Source organism: Daktulosphaira vitifoliae, unplaced genomic scaffold (genome assembly GCF_025091365.1).
Source record: "Daktulosphaira vitifoliae isolate Bord-2020 unplaced genomic scaffold, ASM2509136v1 Scaffold_196, whole genome shotgun sequence".
Classification (NCBI taxonomy): domain Eukaryota; kingdom Metazoa; phylum Arthropoda; class Insecta; order Hemiptera; family Phylloxeridae; genus Daktulosphaira; species Daktulosphaira vitifoliae.
In genome coordinates, this window is record NW_026099764.1 from 925 (window position 1) to 7,002 (window position 6,078).

At 27.6% G+C, this 6,078-nt stretch overlaps 1 long non-coding RNA gene across 1 annotated transcript; it reads right to left on the reverse strand.

Annotated features, from left to right (window-relative positions):
• Positions 1 to 583: 583 nt before the first annotated feature.
• Positions 584 to 1,215, reverse strand: LOC126909227 (uncharacterized). Its single transcript, XR_007704965.1, has 2 exons — positions 893 to 1,215; positions 584 to 790 (listed from the first exon to the last, which is right to left on the reverse strand). It is a non-coding gene; the product is annotated as an uncharacterized LOC126909227 (long non-coding RNA).
• Between the last annotated feature and the right edge of the window lie 4,863 nt (positions 1,216 to 6,078).

The following is a 6,078-nucleotide window of genomic DNA, read 5'->3' on the forward strand; positions in this document are numbered from 1 at the left end:
TCACAACTCCTCTATTCAAATCTATCCCTACTTCTTNTTCCTTACTCACAACTCCTTTATTCAAATCTATCCCTACTTCTTTATGTTAATTTTTGTTTATTACACTAAATAGACAATTAAAATCATTCATTTTTATTGTTTTTAAATTAAATGTCGAATTAGATTTAAAATGATAATAGGTTTCTACAAAGTTAAATACTTTTTCTTTGTTATTTATGAATTTCTTGACTCTATTTGTGTAGTCTACTATCAGTATGTAATGTTTCTAATAAGCGTGTCTTTTAAATATTTATAACAATATGCAAAAAGTAGACGCCAACATGAACTGGACATATAATGAAACTTAACCCACATAGCGTTCAAATAANTAATAAGCGTGTCTTTTAAATATTTATAACAATATACAAAAAGTAGACGCCAACATGAACTGGACATATAATGAAACTTAACCCACATAGCATTCAAATAATAACGTTATTGGATTATTTTAAACATGACTAAAAAACAAATGAAAGAGTACACTGTTAATACAAGAATAATTATAAAAAGGAACAGAGTGAACAATAAATTAAAAAACGAGATATAAATTACTTTAAAGCAATAAAAATATTAATTAAATACAATAAATGATTGGACATAGAAATTACAACTTAATTATTTAATAGTAATTGTAATGCAGGCATTATTTGATCAGGAGTGTAATCATTTAAGATTTCTTCAATAAATTTGTCGAATTTTTCCAGATCTTCTACTTTACCAAATGTCCTGTTATGCAATTCTGCCTGGAACTCTAATAATTCTATTAATACTTCACTTAAATCGTATTTATCAAAAAAACATAACAATATAAATAAAATAATAGATTTTTTATAATAAATTGTTAAATAATTACATTTTTTCCTAATGATTTTATGTCAAGCATTCAGTATTTTTTTCTAAAATATACAAAATAATTTATACTAGTACGCCTAAATAGAGAGGGTATTTAATAACAAGAGTATTAGAGTGGTCCTTATTTTTCTATTTCTAATTTTAATAGACACAAAGCAAATTTTTTTCATTTAAATGTAAATAAATTACTTACAAAATTTTTAATCTATTAAAATTCATTAAAACGTGGCACTATTAAGTCAATATTTGTCATAAAATCAAATTTATTCTTATTGGTTTTTGTATTCATTAAACATAACATATTTTTTTGATTTTTTAAAGTTGCTCTTATGATAGTTTATAATTAAGAAATGTTGAAACTTCCAAACACAATTTCAGGTCAACTTCCAAGTTTAGAATTTATATTATTAAATAGAATATATTAATGAGGAAAAAATATTCTATTTTTTAGATTGATATGTGATCAGAATCTTTTATAATTACTATTAACAGAAAATTTATGAAAAAAACTAAAAATTTCGTTAAAATCACTATTTTTTTGTATTTTTACTGTAATAAATCATTAAAATAGAAGTCTTAGTAATCATTTGTATGCACTTTTGATGTTTAAATAATTATTTATAGTGATATACAGTACATTATACATTCTGCTAGTTACATATTTTTTGATTTAGATATATTTATTTATTATTCATACGTAAACTAATAATTATTAGTTTACATATCAATAATAATAATAATAATCATACAATAATCAATAATCATATACTGATTATATTAATTAGAAGGATTTAAATAATTAGCTGTGTTAATAAGTGCAAATTTAGTTGCATAGAGATGCTTATGATCACTTATTAAATTTTTTTTAGAAATAGTTTCATTTAAACCATCATATTTTATAATTAATTTAATATCCATTAGAAATTTTAGAGATGCATATCGTTCATATTTTATGAAAATAAAGTTAAACACACTATTAATAAATATTGAATCGATTATTGTACATTGAGATACAAATTATTAAAAAACATCAGCTAAATTAATTGTGAGTAAGCTATAACAGGTAAGGGTCTAAATGTGGAGTAATTATTAGGTGTTTCAGAAATGTGTCTGGTACTGAAAATACGTATTGAAATACGTTTTATAGTTTATTTGTTGTTTACCTAAATTACCTATAATATATAATACCAATATTACCTAAATATTAAAATTTAATTATTTATTCATATTTTTTTAAATGCTTTAGGTATTTCCTTTGTATTAGATATATATGTATTTGAAAATCTAAACCATTATCTGCCAAAGGGGAAATCAAAATAGCAGCTATTCCCAAAGGATAACTTTTTCAACTTAGCTTTTGAAATTGTTCTTGAAATACTCTTAGCTTGAAACAATGTTAAATTGAACATTATAAATATTATACATATATGGCTTCAGTAGTCAAAAAACATACTATTTTTGCGTTAACATTTTTATTTAATATTTTATTTTTTCGACTTTATACTAATATTACTTTTTGAAAAATGTATGGATTAATAGAAATTTTTGTTTAAGTGTATGTCTATAGATAGTGTAAAATTTTTAGATTTATTGAATTATTCCAAAAGCAACACCAATTCCTATTTTCCTAATTATTTCATGACTAAAAATTTTATAGTCTTATAAGTACAATACATGAATTAGTACTTATTAAAGTAATTAAAGAAAGTATGACTTTGATATAATATATTATACATTTTTACGGATAAATTATAAAAAGTTATAAAATTGTTTTATACAAAGTTTTTGTTGGTTTTGTTTTTTAATTCATCCCTTATACCTTATAAGGTGTCAGCTATGTTGTTTTAAATAACAAAATAAATATTTAAATAGCTATTAAAATAAAAAATGTTCTAATTAAGAAAATAATTGGTTAATAAAAACTTTTGATGAGGGACGATAGCGACCATCGCCCACCCTCGAATATTAATGTATATAAAATAATCGCCAAGATGTAAAATTGGAAATTTTATAAAATAACAGATTTTTTATAAATTTTTAATGTTTCTAATTTTTTCTGGGAAGGTTTACGTAACTTAATCACAAGATCAAATAGCCCTCCTGTTTTAACGGAACGCCCGGTTATAATGTGCGGGTTAGTTAACGTCCAATTGGGTTATCTAATTATGCCGGAGAAAGAAATAGGGAGTGGACTGTATATAAACGGATGGTACTTACACTAAATAAAATAATAAGAATTACAAGATAATGAGTTATATTAAAGTAATCATATATATATATATATAAATACCAGTTCGGCAGGTAATCGTAAAAATGTTGTTTGATAATCACCTCGACTATTACGCGCACGAATAATTGCAGAACCTAAAATGACGGTAGTATTTGACTGCGATAAACCGAAAAATTCCTGAACATTAGATTTTGAGGTACCAGTAGTTTCACTATTTGAGCTCACTGGTATTGAGTTTTGGCTATTTACGATGTTAGAATGCAGTAAAGTATGGTGACGCTTCTAGCATTTCGAACATGACAACTTAGATTTGCACTCCGAGGCGCGATGCATATCACTCAAACACGAAAAACATAACTTCTCTTTAATAACGGCTTCACGCCGTTTTTCAGTAGTATATGATCGAAAAACATTACACCGATACGCTGGATGAGAGTCTGAACAAAATGGGCACTTTTTATAGTTTTTTGCTGATCCTGTTAATACAGTTCTTTGTTGTGCATAGAATCTACCTATGTTATTTTTATTTGTGCATTCTTTCTTATCGGTATTGTAACCTTTGATTTTTTCTAAAATTCGACAGCGTTGTCGAACAAAAGAAATCAGGTCGTCTATATTTGGAATTGTAGATTGCGATACTCTGGCCTCAAATAAACGACGTGTGTCTACGTCTAATACCTTAGCACCCATATAAAAAAGTAAAAACCCAGATAAATCTTCCACACCGAGATTTTTTATGGCTGTTACATTGTCATTAAAAACATCAATAAAATCATTTAAGGCTGATAATGATTCTGTCATTATTGGTTTGAACAAAAATAACCTATCCAAATGTACTGATGCTAATAGTCGTTGGTTTTCATACCGCTCCATAAGAGCGCTCCATGCGTCATCATAGTTAGCAGAGAGTGGGTAAGATTTTATTGTGTTTAACGCCGGACCAGATAAACATGATAATAATAGATGAAACCGGTCGATTTTATTAATATTTCTAGAGGAAACAAAAGAATCAAATCTTTCATAAAACGAACGCCATTTTTCGGGATTACCATCAAATTTAGGCAAATCAACATTAGATAAATATGTGTTATATTGTGATTGAGGCGTTATAGAAGCAGGCATACTATTTGTGGACGTAGTTGACGTTAATACTAAATTTATTTTAAAAATAAGCGTCTCCATTACATCGGTAACTGGAGAATCAATACATTCGAATTCTTCGAATGTATTTGTGTTGGTGTTCACGGAATTGCGTAACATGGGAATCTAGTTGGCGCGAACGAATTTCCAACTCAGACATTAGTGATGGGTCACTTTTAACCATTTCTGCGACTGCGTAGATTTCTTTAATTGATTTCAGCGCACAATCGCGTGATAAACGGGCAATAATAAGCGCCTTGTTCTTTTCGGCGGGTTCGGTTTTCGCACTTTTTCTCGGCATGATTACTATAAAATATCCCGGTTCGAAGGGCCAAATGTTTGAACGGAACGCCCGGTTATAATATGCGGGTTAGTTACTGTTCGTTTCTGGAGTATTTATATCATGCAGGAGAAAGAATTTGGGAGTGGACTGTATAAATGAGTAAATGTATTGAAAGAATATAAAACAATAAACTGTATTTTTAACATAAACTAAAATATTATACAGGGTGTTTCCTGACTTACTGAACACCCTGTATATATGTGGGTAGGGGGGTCCTTAATGCTAATGCAACAATGCGTCAAATAAAACAAACAATAAGATAAAAATAAGACAAAACAATATAACTAATAACTACTTATCTATACTGATGATGACTGGTTGATGCGAATGAAATCGTTGGAACCAGAAAAATGTATTGTTGCGAATAGTATGGGCGTATCGTAAGGGCGATAAAACAATAATGCACAAAGGTGCGACAATCGCAAGGGCGATTTATAGGCGTTTTTACCAACTACGTGCTCGCAAACACCATAGAGCCATACAAAAAAACGAATGAGGGTGGCAGCGAAAACGCAAAAACGTTACACAAGGACCGATAATAAACTAGGCGAGTCACAAGAAATCACGCACGTAAACATCCAACGTAATGAATTCCTCGCACAACCGGTGGTGGCAGCGCGAGTGGCGCTATCAGTCACAGCAAAATCGGTAAAAAACGGCCTCTTGTGATGTGTATCTAACATCTATATTTTATTATTATTCCTCCTTCTTAATTATAAAAAAATATAAATATCACACGTATGGCCACTTGTTTTATTTCCCTCATCATCCTTCATTTTAATGATCTCTCTTCATTCTTTTTATTATTGTAATTAATATCCATAACTTTTTACCATTTTTTCTTTTTATGACAATTTTTTATACCATTTGATGTATCTAGTATGTAAATACTATGAATATTTTAAAATAATTATATAATTATCCTTTTAATAAAGGTATTGCAGTGAATAATGTAAATCTGATGATTAAAATTTCATTTTACTTAATTTTTCTAAAAACTAAATTTGTCCTAAAGATAAATTCAGTTAGAAAGTGTAAAATGTTTAAACTTTTGTTGTTCAAAACTGCTTAATGCTGTAATATACAGTACTATCTAATAATATTTAGGCCACAACAAACGTAATGTAATAATATAAACACCAATAGCATTTCTAATATGTAAATAGCGTTTTATTTAAAAAAATGTTAGTGGATTATTCCAAAAGCAAAATTAACTCCTATTTCCTTATTTATATCCTGATTACAAGTTTTAAGATGTATAAGTGTAATATATGAATAAATATTTAATAATTTTAAATTTATTTATTAAATATTTAATTAATTTGTTCAACTACGACAGCCATTTGCACATAGAAGGTTGTTCGTCGGGACAAATTTTTTTTAACTTATAGTACGTAACATAAGTTGTAACATATATTTAATGGTCGCAGAACTTTTGAAACATTTTCAATAGTTAATTTGGAAAAGATCTATA